This window comes from Capsicum annuum, unplaced genomic scaffold, assembly GCF_002878395.1.
Source record: "Capsicum annuum cultivar UCD-10X-F1 unplaced genomic scaffold, UCD10Xv1.1 ctg82956, whole genome shotgun sequence".
Classification (NCBI taxonomy): Eukaryota; Viridiplantae; Streptophyta; class Magnoliopsida; order Solanales; family Solanaceae; genus Capsicum; species Capsicum annuum.
The window spans coordinates 146,782-166,886 of record NW_025893787.1 but is presented as its reverse complement, the minus strand read 5'-3'; the positions used below and the strand labels follow the sequence as shown (position 1 = coordinate 166,886).

General features: G+C 36.4%; 1 non-coding gene across 1 annotated transcript; it reads left to right on the top strand.

Moving 5' to 3' along the window:
- Positions 1-251: 251 nt before the first annotated feature.
- LOC124895562 lies at positions 252-358 on the top strand. Its single transcript, XR_007051800.1, has one exon. It is a non-coding gene; the product is annotated as a small nucleolar RNA R71 (small nucleolar RNA).
- Positions 359-20,105: the final 19,747 nt, after the last annotated feature.

The following is a 20,105-nucleotide window of genomic DNA, read 5'->3' as shown; positions in this document are numbered from 1 at the left end:
GTGGTTCTGCATTGCTGCAATTTATTCTTGTAATATAGTGAACTGATCAACCTCCAAAAGACCTGCAACCTTCTTAGGAGCATTTGTTGAGTTTGCATGCCAATCACGATTCCCTTGTGCTATTCTATTCAGCAAGGTATACAATTCTTCATTTGTTTTCTCTAAATCTTAATCCCCTACGGTTGAATCCAAGACAATCTTTGTATTAAACTCAAGGCCTTCTAAATGTATGCACCAAAACATTATTTGATTGATGATGATGAGGACAACTTCTAACCATGTCCTTGAATCTCTCCCAAGCTTGGTAGAGATTTTCTCCATCTTTCTGTTTGAAAATTAATATCTCACTCCTCAATCGTGCATTTTTCTGAGATGAAAAAAATCAAATAAGAACCCTTCGAGCATAATCTTCCCATATAGTGATAGATTGGTGTAGTTCAGCAAGTAGCCATCTCTTTTCTTCCTCTAGTAGAGAAAAGGGAAAGAGTATAAATCTGACATAATCAGTATTCACATCTTTAGAAATATATGTATCACTTATCTACAGGAAGGTTTGTAAGTGCTGCTGCAGATCCTCATGTGAGAGTCCCTGAAATTCTCCCACAGATCTCAACAATTGCACCATATTCTTTTTCAATTCCCACTGAACTCCTGGTTCAGGCTTCAGAATACTGTTAGTTATAAGGTGTGTAAGTGGGATTTCCACTTCTCGAATAGGTCTTTTGATTGGTTGAACAGCAATAACTGGAACAACATGAGCTGGAACATTTTCAACATTTGGATCAACAACTATACGATCGCGTATTTCCGCCATCGGTCCTTGTTGAGTGTAGTATTGAGCTCTTTGTCGCGGATGAAAAATCACTTTTGGTTCTGTAAAGGGGTCTACTAACTCTTTATCCCTAGCCATTCCAATGTTCAACTTAACCTCCAAGAATTCAGCAGCTAAGATCAAGTTGTTAACACTTAAACTTATTATCAAAAACCAAAAATTAAAGCAATTTACTAATTCTATTTGATCCCTAGAAGCGACACCAAAAACTTGTTGTGTCTCTATGCACAAGCAAGTATACGTAAACGTGAAAGTAATATAATGACTTAGTTAGATATCGTTCCCTTGAGGATCAATAAACTAGAAATTTACTCACTCTCTAGTTCAAGAAAATTGAGTATTAATGGATTTATGGTATCAAGATTAATTTGATTCTTTAAATAAATTGTAAATTACTAAACAAGAAATAATTAATTATAACTAGAGCAAAGCAAGCAACAGTTGTAATCGATGATGAGGATGATTCCAAGGTTGAGGTATTATGAATAGTCATATAATTATCTGTTCTTAGCATAGTCTAATTGGTTATTGGGTTGCTGGTTCGCAAGGGCTATTCCTCGATCTTGGTCTCCCGACCTCAAATCTTCTATCTATTTAATGTTGTAACTACAACTCCTGAATAGTTACAACAAATCTTCTAGATTCATGAAGTTTTCTTCTTGGAAGTGAAACAAGCAAGGCTTCTAGGTATATACCTATCCTAGATGCTAATTCAAATCCCTTATTTTATAAAAGAATAAGAACCTTGATCCCTAGTTTCTTCCTTCTATCTTATGATTCTCCTCCCGGATTCACATAGAAATAAATTTTTTCTAATGGTGGCCAATATTTAAAATAGTAAGATCAAGAAATAAAGAACAACCCATATTATACTGCAAAAGGAAACTATGAATAAGAATATTAAAGTGTAATCATGTTCTTAGCCTCAACCCCAGAAATAGGGTGTTTAACTACTCATGTTTGAATTCATCATCCAAAATAAGTAATAAATCATACCCAAAACAATACTTGAAGTAAAGAAATTTAAAAAGATGTTTTAGAACCCTAAAAGAGAGAATTTTTTTCTTTCCACCACTACTTTGCTTGACAAAAAGTCTCCCACATTATCTTGGAATTTTCCTTTTATAGTAGGGCCAAAACACTTAAAATATTCCCTATTTTTCCAACGGAGCAACGCGCCATGACTTCGATTGCTATTTTTCATTAAAATCTAAGAAATCATGGAGCTCAAATATCCCCTGACAATTGTAAAATGCACCCTCACCGCGATGCTCCACTATCGCGTTAGCCACTAAATTTGGACAATTGCAAAATTATCATCCTCCGCGATGCGCTAAACCTTCAGGTCGCTAAATCTGGTAAATGAAACTACTCCACAATGCGATAGTTTTGCAAAACTTCACTGGAATTTGTCCATTGCTAGTTTGTTGAACCCTGCGACGCGGAGTGTCTTCAAATGAGGATTCCTACTTTCTAGCTTCTCTTTTCCAGCTTAATTCTACTCCCTTGCATTCTTTCACTACTTCCATATCCTCATTGTATCCAATTATGCATAATTATTCATGATTTTGAACCTAAAAGTACTAATCATATCCATTAGGCATGAAACAGAATAAAAGCTGAATTATACTTAAGAATTCATACAAAAGTTCTTGAACTAAGTCTAAATCTGGGTGCATATTGGTGCTTTGAATATATAAATATGCCTAAGATTATTTATTAGATGGGGAATTTTTAAGATTTTCACTTTTTCATTAGGGAAATTCAATAAGATTTCTATTGATATAAAATTTGCCTAAATCTGATAAACGGGTAAGAAACTATGACTATTTTAAGTCCCTATCGTAAAACAGTGCTTTATTGGTCAGTGGCGTGCCGCGCCACAAGATAAAATGGAATTTGTCCTTTTTCCAGTGTCCAAGATGATTTCTTAGTGTTGTGCAAAACTTCTAGGTAGCAATGAAGTGGCAACGTGATGACTCCGCATTGCGCCATTTTCCTATTTCCAAATTGTCAAATTCTAGTGACACGACGCAATAGTGCCGCGTCACGCCAGGGGTCCAGATCTGGAAATTTTCACCAATTTTAAAAGACGCATACAGGTTTAAAAGGGTTAATTTTTCACCCCTATTTAAACCTAATAATACGTGATTTAGCCTTTCTTCACCCAAAATATACTAGTTTCTTTCAATTTTCTCTCAAGAACAAACTAGGGTTTTAATTGGGGATTTAATTTCAAGAAAACCTCTCTATCAATCTTCGCTAAATTAAGAACTAAGGTATGTGTTGTGTTTATTTATTGATTCTTTTCATCCATAAAGCTCAAGAACCCCATTTTAAATTATGAATCATTATTATTATGTTATAGGTTGCTCAATGTATGGGATGGTTGCTGTTTGATTCCCATGTTTGGATCCTTATGTGAAATTATGAAAACTACATTAGCACATAAATTGAAATCCATGAATTTGGTGGTTTATGAGTTGTGAAATTTGATGATTTCACCTATGCCTTAAGTTGTGCATGTAAGGTGTTTGATAAAATGCCTAAAGGGATAGAAATTATGCACTATAGCAAAATTGTGACCCAAATGACAATGTATGCTTTAACCTTATGTTCAAAATTACTTTTATATTATTCTTATATGTTGAAATGGCTTGTGGGATTGCTCATGAGTTAGCCTTATGAAATTATGCTATGTATACATGCTATCTTATTTACGTCCGAAGCTATGATAATGAAATGTCCATGAAATATCTCCAACTATTGTATTATGGATTGTTGATGTTGGTCATGTATTCAATAATGTCATTCCTTGTCAGTTTCTTTCCATCGAGTCCTCGGGTTACTTGTAACCAAAAAATATAGTTGTGTGCCTAGATTAATTATCATGTTTTCATGATATCCTCAGTCAAGCCATGGTCCATAGAACCCTATCAATTATGTGACTTAGGAAAGCTCAGTAATTTAGTAATCTCAATAGTATTATGTCAGCTAATGAAACTCCATGAATTCAGTCTAGTCCAGTTCAGTTAATAATGTTCAATGTCTATTAAGATGGGAGTAGGAATTAGCACTGAGTGAACCCAAGGATGGGAATTCACCTGTTATATGAGGGTGTGATTTTTAGAAACAATCCTTGCATTCTAGAACTATATAGCCAGCGTAGGTTGAGACATCATAGCCTATTATATGAGGGTAGATGAGGTGGCGTAACTTGTTATATGAGGATTCCCACCATTCTCACTAGAGTTACCTGTTATATAAGGGTTACTTACAGATTGTCTTTACCAATGGCGCGGTATTGACACCCTTCCAATTGGGATTAATGATTGGACCCCAACTCAGCCATACTGATTCCTTTGTGCTATGGTATCTTGTACCATAAGTTCAGAAGCACGAGCTCTAGAGCAGCAGTAGCATTCTAGTCTCAGCAGTTAGAGTTAGCAGTGAATCCTCATCTTTTGAGGACATGATCCTTACTTTATTATCTCATTAGTTAATTTATTAGTTGGAGTTAGTTGGGGATATGTCCCATTAACTCCTTATTTAAATAGTTTAGTTGTTTAGAGGCTTTTTAGGCTATCATGTTTAGACATTTATTTTAGTTGTTTTAGGTATTTCATACCTCACTCAGATCTTATATCTTTATCAGTTAGATTACAGTCTTGAACCTTATGGCCTTTTAGCCTTTATTTCTACATTCTTACAGTATATCATGCTGTGTATAGGTACATATATCATTCATAGGTTAGCTTATGATCCTTCGGGGTCATGATCACCTTGTAACATTTTGGGTACCAAATTTGAGGCATTAAATACTTGGTATCAAAGCCTAAGGTTCAATAGTATCCTAGGAAGTCTGAAAGCCACATCTAGTAGAATCTTGTGCATGGGTGTATTGCATGCCACATTTATGTACAAGATGCTATGAGATATTTTAGGAACATTTTCCCTTCTTTCAGTATTCATGTTATGCCAGCGAGCTTAATCTCAAGTTAATATCTTAGTCTAATCTGTTTCTCCCTTTCTTCTGTAGAATATGCCTTCTAAAAAAAGAAATAGGAATCAATCATCCCCTCAGCCCGAAGAACCTTTGGGTGAACATGTTTCTCATGTAGAGTTTAGAGCTACATTCAATAATCATGCTTAGTTAGTTTCCACTCAGAATGAATGTTGCCGTTTCTACCAACTTAGAGACCTATTTAGCTACAGTCAGTATTTGGGACTTCACCCGAATGAATCTTCCATCCTTTCTCGGGTCTAACTCAGATGAGGACCCTCAAGAATTCATCAGTCAGGTTTAGAAGTTTACTAAAGTTATAGGGGAGTAAGATGTTGAGAGTGCTGAGCTAGCTATATATTAGTTTTAGGATGTTTCTCATACTTGGTACAAGTAGTGGAAGTCAGAGAGGTCGGTTGATACAGGACCTATAGAGTGGGAGGAGTTTGTCACCGTATTTTTAGAGAGGTTCTTTTCGTTGGAGCTAAGAAAGGATAAGGTGTTGGAATTCATCAACCCCAGGCAGGGCAACATGATAGTGAAAGAGTTCTCTTATGTTTATTCAATTATTTAGATATTCCCCTCATGTGTTTACAGGCAACAGGGCCAAGATGAGTAAGTTTGTTCTAGGGGGAATGATACTGTAGTCATCGAGTGTGGGTCTGCAATGTTGAATAGTGACAAGACTTTATCCAGGCTTATGACTCATGCTCAGTAGATAGAGGATAAAAATATTAAGATAAGGAAGAAGTAGAATAGGAAAGAAAGGATAGGTAGTTTCAACTTTGCTCAGCCCAAATCAGAATGAGGAAACTATTCTCAGTTTTATCCTAAGTCATCAGTTCCAGCTCCTTCTTCAGCTAGTGCTCTAGGTCCTAAGTTCAGGGATAGTAATAAAGATAGAGCACTAGGGTATAAGTCTCAAGGCAGTATTATTAGTGCCCGCACCTATCCTCTTTTCCATACTCGAGGCAAGCACCATCAGGGTAGTTGCAGAGCTGGTATTGGTATTTGTTTTGAATATGGCAAGCCAGGAAATAGAGTCAGAGAATGTCCTTAGCCAGGTGCTCAGAGTCAACAGAATCGTTCCTCATCTCAGTTCAGTTGCCTATACCAATAGGGTGCCGCCTCCAGTGCTACTAATGGGCAACTCCTAAATCGGCTTTATGCTCTCCAGTCTTTACAAGATCAGGAAAATTCTCCTGATGTGGTTACTGGTATATTATGGATCTTTCATATGCATGTTTATGCTTTGCTATATCTAGGTGTTTCTCTGTCTTTTGTTACTCCAATATATCAATTAATTTTGAAGTCAGCCCCAAAACTTTAGCAAAACCCTTTTCAGTTTCTACCCCAGTGGGTAAAATCATCATAGCTCGGCGGGTATACAGGAACTGCCCGACTAGGATATTTCAGAAAGTCACCTCAGCAGATTTAGTCGAATTAGAGATGACGGATTTTGATGTCATTCTCAACATGGATTTACTTTATTCCTACTATGCCACAGTCGACTGTAGAAATAAAATAGTCCAATTCCAGTTTCCAAAAAAAACCTATCCTAAAGTAGAGGGGTAGTACTTCAGCTTTCAGAGGTCAGCTTATTTCCTATATTTAGGCATGGAAAATGATATCTCAAGGATGTGTTTATCAGCTTGTTCAGATTAAGGACACCAGTTCTGAAACTCCCAGTCTTAAATCAGTCCCAGCCATAAATGAATATTCAGATGGCTTTCTCGAAGATCTTCTAGAAATTCCTCCTGAAAGGAAAATAGACTTCGGTATTAATCTTCTTCTAGATACTCCGCCTATATCTATTTTTCCATACTAAATGGGACCTATAGAACTCAATAAACTGAAAGAGCTGTTAAAGAATCTCTTAGATAAGGGATTCATCAGACCCAGTATTTCCCCGTGGGGTGTACTAGTCTTATTCGTGTACAAGAAAGATAGTTCTCTCAGAATGTGCATTTATTATCGTCAACTCAATAAAGTTATGATTAACAATAAATATCCTCTTCTAAGAATCGATGATTTATTTGACCAAATTCAGGGTGACGATTATTTCTCTAAGATAGACCTCAGATCCGATTACCATTAGCTAAGAGTTTGAGAGTGTGACATTCTAAAAATATCTTTTCGTACTTGGCATGGTCACTTCGAATTATTAGTTATGTCCTTTGGTCATACCAATGCCCCAATAGCTTTCATGGACTTGATGAACTGAGTGTTCACGCAGTACTTGGACATGTTCATCATAGTCTTCATAGATGATATTCTGGTCTATTCCCACAGTGAGTGTGATCACGTAGACCATCTCATAATCATACTTCAGGCTCTCAAAGATCATCAGATGTTTGCCAAATTCAGTAAGTGTGAATTTTGGCTAATGTCGATAGCATTCCTTGGCCATATTATTTGTGGTGAGGGCATTAGGGTTGATCCTCAAAAGACCAAAGCATTAAGAAACTAGCCTCAACCTGTCTCTCCATCAGATATCAGGAGTTTCTTGAGTTTGGATAGCTATTATAGATAGTTTGTTGAAGGATTTTCTTCTATTGCATCCCTATGTCTTAGAGTGACTCAAAGGAAAGTCAAGTTTCAGTTGTCAGATCCTTCCAAGAAGAGTTTTCAGGACTTAAGGACTCGACTCACTTCAACCCCAGTTTTAGCTCTTCTAGACGGTCTTGATGGGCTTGTACTGTACTGTGATGCATCCAAAGTAGGTTTGGCTTTTGTCCTCATGGAGAATGGTAAGGTCATAGCCTACGCCTCCAGACAACTTAAACCCTATGAGAAAAATTATCCTACTCATGATCTTGAGTTAGCAGGCGTGATTTTTGGCTTAAAAATTTGGAGGCGTTACTTGTACAGAGTTCATGTAGATATTCTCACCGATCATAAGAGCCTTCAGTATGTTTTTTCTAAGAAAAATCTCAATCTTCATCAGAGAAGATGGTTAGAGCTCTTGAAAGATTATAACATGAGTGTCTTTTATCATCTAGGCAAGGCCAATGTAGTGGCTAACACTCTTAATAGACTGTCTATGGGTAGTGTTACTCATGTCGAGGATAGTAAGATAAAGTTTAAGAAGTCCATCAGCATACCAGAATAGGTATTTCCTTATATAACACCCTGTATTTTGGGCTACAATATAGACTATGATTTCAATTCGTTGATAATCCCATAGACATGAAATCCTATTCCAATATGACATGGTAATTATTTGTGTAGCATGTGAATACATTCAAGCTTGAATTTAGACCATAGAGGTCCTTCAACTTATGGACGAGTTGAAACTATTTCGATCGACTAAGTTTTAGTGGATGTTGTAAAATGTGTCAGCTTTCATCGACCATAACTCTCTGTATATGCTGAATTAGGAAGCCTACTATGTGTCAAATGATAGGTATTCGAGTTAGCTTTCCAACGATATGAATTTTGCTAAAATATGACACCCGAGCGAGAAGTTACTGCTTTTTAAAGTGATATGCAATGCCTAACCAATTGCCCATGGATCTGCATCCTGCCATTTCCTAATTTCCCAATTGTCAAATTCCAGTGACACGGTGCGATAGCACCGCGTTGTGGTAGGGGTTTAGTTCGGGAAATTTTTTCCAATTTTAGAAGATGCATCCAGGGTTAAAACGGTTAATTTCTCACCCCTATTTAAACGCAATAACATGTGATTTAGCCATTCTTCACCTAAAATATACTATTTTCTTTCTATTTTCTCTCAAGAACAAACTAGGGTTTCAATTGGGGATTAAATTTAAAGAAAATCTCTCCATCAATCTTTGCTAAATCAAGAACTAAGGAATGACTTGTGTTGATTTCTGGATTTCTTTCATCCATAAAGATCAAGAACCCCTTTTTAAATTATAATTTATGATTATTATGTTGCGGGTTACTCAAGTTATGTGATGGTTGTTGTTTGATTCCCATGTTGGGATTCTTATGTGAAATTATGAAAACTACATTAGCATATAAATTGAAATCCATGAATTTTGTGGTTTATGATTTGTGAAATTTGATAATTTCACCTTTTCCTTAAGTTGTGCATGTAAGGTGTTTGATAAAATGCCTTAAGGGATAAAAATTATGCACTATAGCTAAATTGTGACCCAAATGACAATGTATGCTTTAACCTTATGTTCAAAATGACTTCCATGTTATTCTTGTGTATTGAAATTGCTTGTGAGATTTCTCATGAGTTAGCCTTATGAAATTATGCTTTGTATACATGCTATTTTATTCATGTAACAAGCTATAACAATCAAATACCCATGAAATATCTACAACAATTATATTATGGATTATTGATGTTGGTTATGTATTCAATAATGTCATGCCTTATCAGTTTCCTTCCATCGAGTCTTGGGGGTACTTATACCCAAAATATGTAGCTGTGTGCCTAGATTTATTCTTACATTTTTACGATTTCCTCAGTCACTCCATGGTCTATAGAACCTAGTCAGTCATGTGACTTAGGAAAACTATGTAATTCTCAATAGTTTTCTGTCCGCTAACGGAACTCCATGAATTCAATCTAGTGCAGTTCAGTTAATCATGTTCAGCGTCTATTCAGATGGAAGTATGAATTAGCACCGAGTGAACCCAAGGATGGGAACTCACTAGTTATATGAGGGTGTGATTCTTACAATCAATCTTTATATTCCAGAACTATGTAGCAAGCATAGGTTGAGACATAAAAGCCTGTTATATGAGGCTAGATAAGGTGGCTTAACCTATTATATGAGGATTCCGATCATTCTCACTAGAGTTACCTATTATATGAGGGTTACTCACAGATTGTCCTTACCAGTGGTGCGGTATTGACACCCTTCTAATTGGGCTTGTAAATTGGACGCCAACTTTACCTTACTGACATATTTTCGCTATGGTGTCTTATACCATAGGTTCAGAAGTATATCCTGCAGTGTACAGGTATAGATATCAGTCATGGGTTATCTTATGGTCCTTTGGGGTCATTAGCATTGTGTAACATTTTGGGAACTAGATTCAGGGTGTTACAGAGTAGGTATCAAAGCCTATGATTCAATAGTGTCCTAGGAAGTTTGAAAGCCGCATATAGTAGAGTCTTATTCATGGGTGTGTTATGCGCCACATTTATGTAAAAGAGTCTATGACATATTTTAGGAATATTTTCCCTTCTTTTAGTATTCATGTCGTGCCAGTGAGCATAATCTCAAGTCAATATTTCAGTCTAATTTATCTTTCCCTTTCTTATACTAAAAATGTCTCCTAATTAAAGAAATGGGAATTAGTTATCCCCTCAGCCTGAAGAACATTTGGGCAAACATGTTTCTCATGTAGAGTGTAGAGCTGTATTTACTACTCTTGCTTAGTCAGCTGCCACTCAAAATGAATGACCAGCTGTCGTTTCATCGAACCAAGTGGCCAATTCAGCTGCAGCCTGGATTCAGGACTTCACCCAAATGAATCTTGCATCCTTTCTCAGGTCTAAGTCAGATAAGGACCCTTAGGATTTCATCGATCAGGTTCAGAAAGTTACTGACGTTATGGGGGTGTCAGTTGTAGAGAGTGCTGATCTAGATGTATATCAATTATGGGATATTTCTCACACTTGGTACAAGCAATGGTATTCAGAGAGGTCAGTTCATGTAGGACCTATAGAGCAGGACAAGTTTGTCACCGTATTTTTGTAGAGGTACTTTCTCCTAAAGATGAGAAAGTCTAAGGTGTTCGAACTCATCAACCTTAGGAAAGGAAACATGATGGTGAAAGAGTATTCTCTAAATTTTACTCAATTAGTCATATATTCCCCTTATGTAGTTACAGAAAATAAGGACAAGATGAGTAAGTTTCTGTCTGGGGTGAATGATAGTGTGATCAACGAGTATGGGTCTGGGATGTTGAATAGTAACATGACTTTAGCCAGGCTTATGAATCATGCCCAGCAGATAGAGGAGCAGAAGATTAATATGAGGGAGATACAGAATAAGACAACAAGGACATGTAATTTCAACTTTTCTCAGCCTAAATTAGAAGGAAGAAACCATTCTTAGTTTCGTCCTAAGTCATCAGTTCAAGCTCCTTCTCTAGCTAGTGTTCTAGCTCCTAAGTTCAGGGATGGTAATAAAGATAGAGCACCAGGCTCTATGTCTCAGGGCAGTAATGTAGTGCTTGTACCTATCCTCTTTTCCAGACTTGTGGCAAGCACCATCATGGTATTTCTAGAGCTGGCAGTGGTTTTTGTTTTAAATGTGGCAAGCCAGGCCACAGAGTTATAGACTGTCCTCAGCCAGGTCCTCAGAGTCAGCAGAACCATTCCTCAACTTAATATGGTTGCATACACCAGTACGGTACCACCTCTAACACTACTAGTAGGAAACACCCCAATTGACTTTATGCTCTCCAGTCCTAGCAAGATCAGGAAAGTTCTCCTGATGTGGTTACTGGTATGTTATAGATTTTTAATGTGCATGTTTGTGTTGTGCTATATCCAGGTGCTTCCCTATCTTTCATTACTCCCTATATATCATTCTCCATATAGATTGGATTCATTCTTACTATGCCACAGTCGACTACAGAAATAAAATAGTCCAGTTCCAGTTTCTGAATAAACCTTTCCTAGAGTGGAGGGGTAGTACTTCAGCTTTTAGAAGTCAGCTTATTTCCTACCTTTAGGCATGGAAAGTGATGTCTAAAGGATGTGTTTATCATCTTTTTCGAATTAATGACACTAGTTTTAAAACTCCCAGTCTTGAATCAGTGCCAGTCATGAATGAATATTCAGATGACTTTTCCAATGATCTTCTAGGAATTTCTCCCAAAAGGGAAGTAGACTTCGACATTGATCTTCTTCCAGAAACTCTGCCTATATCTATTCTACCATACAGAATGGCACGTATAAAACATAAATAAATAAAAAAGTAGTTCAAGGATCTCTTAGATAAGGGATTTATCAGACCTAGTGTGTCCCCATAGGGTGCACCAGTCTTATTCGTGCACAAGAAAGATGATTCTCTCAGAATGTGCATTGATCACCATCAACTCAATATAATTATTGTCAAGAACAAGTATTCTCTTCCCAGAATCAATGACTTGTTTAACCAATTTTAGGGTGCTAATTATTTCTCTAAGATAGACCTCAACTTCTGTTACCATCAGCTCAGAGTCACAGAGTGTGACATTCCAAAAATAGCTTTTCATACTCGGTATGGTCACTTTGAATTCTTAGTTATGTCCTTTGGTCTTACATCTGTCCCAAAAAATTTCATGGACTTGATGAACCGAGTGTTCAAGCAGTACTTAGATATGTTCTCCATAGTCTTAATAGATGATATTCTTGTTTATTTCTAAAGTGAGCGTGATCATGCAGACCATCTCAGAATCATACTTCAGACTCTCAGAGATCATCAAATGTTCCCCAAATTCAGTAAGTGTAAATTTTGGCTAAGGTCAGTAGCATTCCTAGGCCATATCATTTTTGGTGGTGGCATTAGTGTTGATCCTCAAAAGATTGAAGATGTAAGAAACTAGACACGACCTATCTCTCTATCAGATATCGAGAGTTTCTTGGGTTTGGCTGGCTATTATAGATAGTTTTTTGAAGGATTTTCTTTTATTACATCCCCTATGTCCAGATTGACTCAGAAGAAAGTCAAGTTTCAGTGGTCAGATCCTTGAGAAAAGAGATGTTAGGATTTGAACGCTCAACTCACTTCAACCCTAATTTTTTCTTTTCTATATGGTCCAGTGGGTTTGTAGTGTACTGTGATGCATCTAGGGTAGGTTTAGGTTGTGTATTTATGCAGCATGGTAAGGTCATTGTCTATGCCTCCAGACAGCTTAAACCCCAAGGAAAGAATTATCTTACTCATGATCTTGAGTTAGTATCCATGGTTTTTGCCTTAAATATTTGGAGGCATTACTTGTATGGAGTTCATAAAGATGTGTTCACTGATCGTAAGAGCCTTCAATATATTTTTCTCAGAAAGATCTCAATCTTCGTCAGAGAAGGTGGTTAGAGCTCCTGAAAGATTATGACATGAGTGTTCTTTATCATTCAGGCAAGGCCAATATAGTGGCCGATGCTCTCAGTAGACTGTCTATAGGTAGTGTTACTCATGTCGAGGACAGTAAGAAAAAGTTAGCTTAAGAAGTCCATTAGTTTTCCATATTAGGAGTTTGCTTAGTCGATTCATAGGAGGGTGACATATAAGTTTAGAGTAGTTTAGAATTATCTCTAGTTTCTAAGGTAAAAGAAAAGCAAGATAAAGACCCCAGTTTAGTCAAGTTAAAAGAGTCAGTTAAGGACTAGAAAGTAGAGGTTTTCTCCCAAGGGGGAGAAGGTGTTTTGCATTGTCAGGGTTATCTGTGTGTTCTAGGTGTAGATGACTTAAGGAGGCGAATTCTTGCAGAATCTCATGGTTCGCAGTACTCTATTCATCAAGGGGACAAAAATATGTAACGCGTCTTGTGGGAGGTTTATCGGTGGAGTGGGATTAAGAGAGATGTTGTAGAGTTTGTGGCTAAGTGTTATACATATCAGCAGGTTAAGATAGAGCATCAAAAGCCTTGTAGGTCCATGCAGGAGTTCAGTATTTCTACTTGGAAGTGGTAAGAAGTGAACATGGACTTCGTGACGGGTTATCCTCATACTCGTTATCAACATGATTCAGTTTGGGTCATTATAGAAAGAATGACCAAATCATCTTATTTTCTTCCAGTTCTTACCTTTTATTCAGCTGAGGATTACACCAATCTCTACATGAACGAGTTATTCAGATTATATGGTGTTCCATTATCCATTATCTCAAATAGAGGTTCCCAGTTTACCTCTCATTTTTGGAAAGCATTCCAAAAGGGTCTTGGTACCCAAGTTTATCTTAGTACAACCTTTCATCATCAGACAGATAGTCAAGAAGAAAGGACCATTCAGACTTTAGAAGATATGCTACGAGCGTGGGCAATTTATTTCAAGGGTAGTTGCGATGACCACTTTCTTTTGATTGAGTTCTCATAGAACAATAGCTATCATTCTAGTATTCGGATGGCTCCATTTGATGATCTCTATGGTAGGAGATGCAGATCTCCAATCGGTTGATTCAAGCTTAGTGAGGCCTTAGTCATAGGGCCTGACTTAGTATTCGATGCCTTAGAAAAAGTCTAGTTGATCAGAGAAAGAATCCGAGCTGCTAAGTGCCGACAGAAGTCTTATACAGATGTACATAAATAGGACCTTGAGTTCTAGGTTGGTGTCTATGTCTATCTAAAGTTCTCTCCTATGAAGGGTGTAAAGAGATTCAGAAAAAGGTAAAGCTTAGTCCCTGATATTCGTTCCCTTCAAAATGCTCAGTCACTTTGGCAAAGTAGCTTATGAGCTTGAATTTCGTTCACATCTAAATGCAGTTCATCCAGTCTCCCATGTTTCTTTGCCCAAGAAGTGCATAGGTGACCCAGCAGTTGTAGTCTCTATTCAGAGCATAGATGTTCAGAACAACCTCTCTTATAAGGAGATTCCGGTCTAAATCCTAGACTATAAGAATCGTAGACTGAGGAATAAAGAAATCCCTCAACACAAAGTTCTTTAGAAAAATCAGTCCGTTGAGAGAGCTACTTGGGAAAAAGAAGAAGATATGCGAACAAAGTATCCTCACCTCTTCTCCGCCAACTCAGATCTAGCTCAACGTAACCATTCTCCTTAAGCTTTTCGATTTTCATGTTCAAATTTTAGTTAGAACTTTGTATTAGTCTCATGTTTAGGATTCCATTTTAAACTTGGTACTAAGTTCTATTGCATATTCAGTCATATGTTTACGCACCAGATTAGACATATGTTCATGCATCAGATTTATCATGTGTTCATGCATCAAACATGCATCTCCTAGAGAGAAATTTAGTTATCAAAAATCTCAGTCATGTGTTCATGAGTCATTGAAGTCACGAAATCATGCATCAGATATGAACGCTCAGTATAAATCCTAGAAATGTCAATCATGTTTCAGTTGTTCGTGATTAGCATGTACTTCAGCTCATCGTTTCTTCCATCTCAGTCAGTCGTATTCTAGGACGATGTTCCCAAGGGGGAGATATTATAATACCCCAAAGTTTCTTAACTAATGTTGTCCCAAGAATGTCAAGTATTAGCTTCAAAATTGTATGATGTTTATTACATGGGGAATTTTTAAGATTTTTAGTTTTTGTGATGTGGAAAATTCAATAAACTTTCCATGGCAATTGTCCTTTTTCCAGTGATATTTCTCTACATCGTGCAAAACTTCTAGGACACAAATGAAGTGGCAACGCAATGGCTCCGCATCGCGCCCTTTTCCTATTTCCCAATTATCAAATTCCAGTGATGCGACGCGATAGCACCGTGTCGCGCCAAGGGTACAGGTCAGTAAATATTTACAAATTTTAAAAGATGATTCCAGGGTTAAAAGGGTCAATTTTCCATCCATATTTAAACCTAATAACACGTGATTTAGCAATTTTTTACCCAAAATATACTATTTTCTCTCAATTTTCTCTCAAGAACAAACTAGGGTTTCTATTGGGGATTCAATTTCAAGAAAATCTCTCCATCAATCTTTGCTAAATCAAGAACAAAGGTATCGGATCCTTATATGAAATTATGAAAACTACGTTAACAAATAAATTGAAATCCATGAATTTGGTGGTCTATGATTTGTGAAATTTGATAATTTCACCTTTTTCTTAAGTTTTGCATGTAAGGTGTTTGGTAAAATACCTAAATGGATAGAAATTATGCACTGTAGCTAAATTGTGACCCAAATTACAATGTATTCTTTAACCTTATGTTCAAAATGACTTCCCTATTATTCTTATGTATTGAAATTGCTTGTGAGATTGCTCATGAGTTAGCCTTATGAAATTATGCTATGTATACATGCTATCTTGTTGATGTACCAACCTATGCTAATCAAATGCCCATGAAATATCTCCAACTATTTTATTATGGATTGTTGATGTTGGTCATGTATTAAATAATGTCATTCCTTATTATTTTCCTTCCATCGAGTCCTGGGTGTACTTGTACCCAAAAAATATAGTTGTGTGCCTACATTTAGTGTCATGTTTTCATGATATCTTCAGTCAAGCCATGGTTTATAGAACACAGTCAGTGATGTGACTCAGGAAAGCTCAGTAATTCAGTAATCTAAATAGTATTCTGTCAGCTAACGGAACTCCATAAATTCAATCTAGTCCAGTTCAGTTAATCATGTTCATTGTCTATTCAGATGGAGGTTGGAATTAGCACCGAGTGAACCCAAGGATGGGAACTCACCTGTCATATGATGGTGTGATTCTTAGAAGCAATCCTTATGTTCCCGAACTACGTAGCTAGCATTGGTTGGGACATCATAGACTATTATATGAGGGTAGATGAGGTGGTTTAACATGTTATATAAGGGTTCCCACCATTATCACTAGGGTTACCTAGTATATGAGGGTTACTCACAGATTTTCCTTACTAGTGGCACGGTATTGACAACCTTCCAATTGGAGTTATAAATTGGACCCCAACTCAACCATAATGGCGTATTAGGGGCATGCCGGTTAGATGACTACTTCCCACAGTTGTAGTTACAAAATAAGGACTGTCAGATATAGTCATTTAATCTCAGTAATAGAACTCAGATAGTTCTATAGAATTCAGTGCTATCAGATACAATCAACTCAAAATAGGGCAAAACTTAGCTAGTTTCATCAAAAACTAGATTGTCAGATATAGTCGCTCAGTATCAGTTATTTTAGTTATACAATTATCGGTATCTCATGTTATCAGTACTCAGACTCAGTAATCATGTTATCATGACCCTAGTTACAGTTATTATGTATCCATGCATGTATTCTCACGTTCATATTATTCAGTCAGTTAGTATAGATCATGCATGTAAACCCTTTGAATTCAGCCTACCTAACATGCATACCAGTACATTCAAAGTACAGATCCATTTGCGCTATGGTGTCTTATACCATAGGTTAAGCAGCATGAGCTCCAGAGCATCAGTAGCATTCTAGTCACAGCAGTCAGAGTGAGTAGTGAGTCCTCATCTTTCGAGGAAATGATCATTACATTATTATCTCATTAATTATTTTATTAGTTGGAGTTTGTTGGGGAAATGTCCCATCAACTCTTTATTCAGATAGTTCAGTTGTTTAAAGGCTTTTCAGACTATCATGTTTAGACATTTATTTCGGTTATTTTGGGTATTTCATACCCCACTCAGATCTTATATCCTTATCAGTTATGTTACAGTCTTGAACCTTATGGTCTTTCATCCTTTATTTTCACATTCCTATAGTATATCATATTGTGTATACGTACAGATATTTGTCATGGGTTAGCTTATGATCCTTCGGGTTCATGAGCACCGTGTAACATTTTGGGTACCATATTTGGAGAATTACTCAACCGACCGACAGATACCACCCAATAGACAAAGTAGTCCAAACAAAGCCTTCAAACTATGATGAAAGAATAAATATTTATAAAGTGACGTTACATTTCCCCTACAATATCCAAAAGAACAAAATACAAGAGAATAGTCAAAATGTAAAGAAAACCATAATAATGAAATTGGATCTTTCAAATTATGAAATCTCACCACTTTAATCTTACATGCTAGCTGATCCCGAATCCAAGTTATTTAGAAGAAGGAGTAGAAGTATGACCAGTTACTACATCATGTTGGGATACAATGTTGGAAGACGGCTATCGGGGTGAAAGCTAGCATGAAACTTGGGGATAAGGAGAACATAATAATATGATCAACAATTTAAAATCATTCAAAACTAATACACATAATCAAATGCATAAACATATATATATATATATATCACATGCCGGGGTAGGGAATAAAGCTTAACATGTTTTTAAAAACCTTAGCCTAGATTGTATAGCTCAACCTCATATAATAGTACCCACGGGATATTCGGTCCCTAGCTTTCACCCCTTGGTCGGGTCCTAGTGAATGTAACAACATGAACTGGAAAATAATTTAATATATATGCACATAGGGGAATCGAACCCTCCAACATATATAAAGGTGACTTAAGAACCCAATTATATAATGATTTATGGGGGGCTCGAACCTCCTTAATCATAAAATAGTAATAAGGCAGACTCAAACCTCTCTGGTCACTTAGACCCTCGCATTGGCAAATGCATTTTCAAGTATCGTTCGCTTTGACCTCCACTTTCTTGGCTCAGCTACACAAACCTTATTATAGCCCAATTAAAACAAGTATTACATGTTCTCCATTAATTAAACACATATAGCATTAAGGTATACACTGTTGGTATCGACATACCAGCTACACTTGCAAGGTAACACATCATGCCAAAACAATTTCCATTAACTTAGGGAGAACAACTCCCTTTGTTCATTAAACCATAATATTGTATTTCAAATACCTCTTTATATTATACAATAGGTCAAGACGAATTTATTTTTACAAATTCCCACAATTCTCATTACTAAAAATAATTTCACATTATGGAGTTGGGGTGATAACACCTTTAAAAGGCTCAAGTTTGGGAAAATCATAATTCCCTAGTTTATTCACCATACCCATGCACCCATAAGTTCAAAACCATATTTAAAGCATTGAAATCACAAAATAATCATGAAAAACTTTGTTCAATTCATAAACATTCAAAAAAACCCAACCTTTGCATCAAAACCATCATAATAATCTTATGAACAATACTTTAAATCACATGCTTTTAAAAAATTAATAATGAGGGAAGATTAACATTCTTGTAATAGTAAGATGTTCGGAGAGAAAGCACCCTTGAGATCCCTAATTGATCAATATTTTGAAAACCCTAAGTGTTCATGATATTAAGGATTTGGGAGTAGTTGAGGAGTTAATTAGATGTTTCTGAGAGATAATTGACAGCGCTCAAGCGTACACGCAAGTGTAAGTGGTCTTATAAATTATAAAGTGGCTTGATCTCTCAGGGACTTGCATTCGCCGACAATCCATTTCTAGTTCAACGATTGAGAAAAAGTAAACAATAGAGTTTTAGAATGGTAAACTAAAAAGAAACTAAGATAATGCGGAAAAGTAACGAATTAGGACAATCAATGGATAAAACCCAGGCTTAAGGCTTACGAACAATATTACTATGTTATTGAACTTTATTCATTAAATCGCTTATCTTAGTTGTTCATTCGTAGGACTAATTGCATGATTATGGTTTCCCAACCTCTAATCTTCTACCTAAGTTGAACCTTACAACTACATCATTGAGCGGGGATGTAATAGTTCACTTAAGTTGTTTACAAATATCATCCTACATATGAATAAAATAAGGCATCAAGTGCATCCCTACCATATACACTAATTTCAATTCCCTATTTCATAAAGAAACACAGATCATACTTTGCTTATTCCCATGTTATATCTTCCTATTCCTCCTCTCGAGATCACAAGGTCGACAATTGATGTATTCTAAGGGTAGCTAATGCTTAAAATAGTTAAAACAACAACAAACAAACAACCATTAATTATAAGTAATCTAACAAACTTAATTAAAAACAAAAGTAATCATGATCGTGGACTTAATCCTGGAAAGAGAGTTTTAGCCTTTAATGGAAATATTGATCATCCAATCCCCTGGATTGATGATACAAACCATGAAAGAAACTAAAATTAATGGATGATAAAAACCCTAAAAGGAAGTTGTGGTAGCCTCCAATATCAACTGAGGATGTCCAAAAGTAAATTAAAACTTACTTAATGTCTTATTTATAGTAGAAGAAACATCCCATGCCTTGTTGAACAAAGAAACAGTCTCTGGTCGTCTATGAACCAGTGATGCAATAAATTGATTATCAAGTTGGGGGGCATCGTGTCTTGTCTAAATCACATTGATTCACTATTTTAGGTACCTTATGAATCCAATTTTATGCCGCATGCGCCAAGGGATGTTCTCACGCGCCCTTACTCTACCAATACTTTTCAGATGTCCAAATTTGCATCAAGCTATGTTGTGTGCTTTCGTGATCCATTTCAATCCTTTTTGAGTTGTTTACACTTGATTTAAATCTTATAAATCCTTCATATATAATCATAGTCCATTCAAAAATCATCCTATAACATTAAATACAACAAATTAGAGCTCAAAACAATACAAAATCCTCAACAATGAACTATAAACCCGAGCTAAGCATGGGCTTCATTCACTGTGATCTCTAACTTCTTGTTTTGACCCTTGGATTGATCAAATTTACCCTTGAACATTATAAC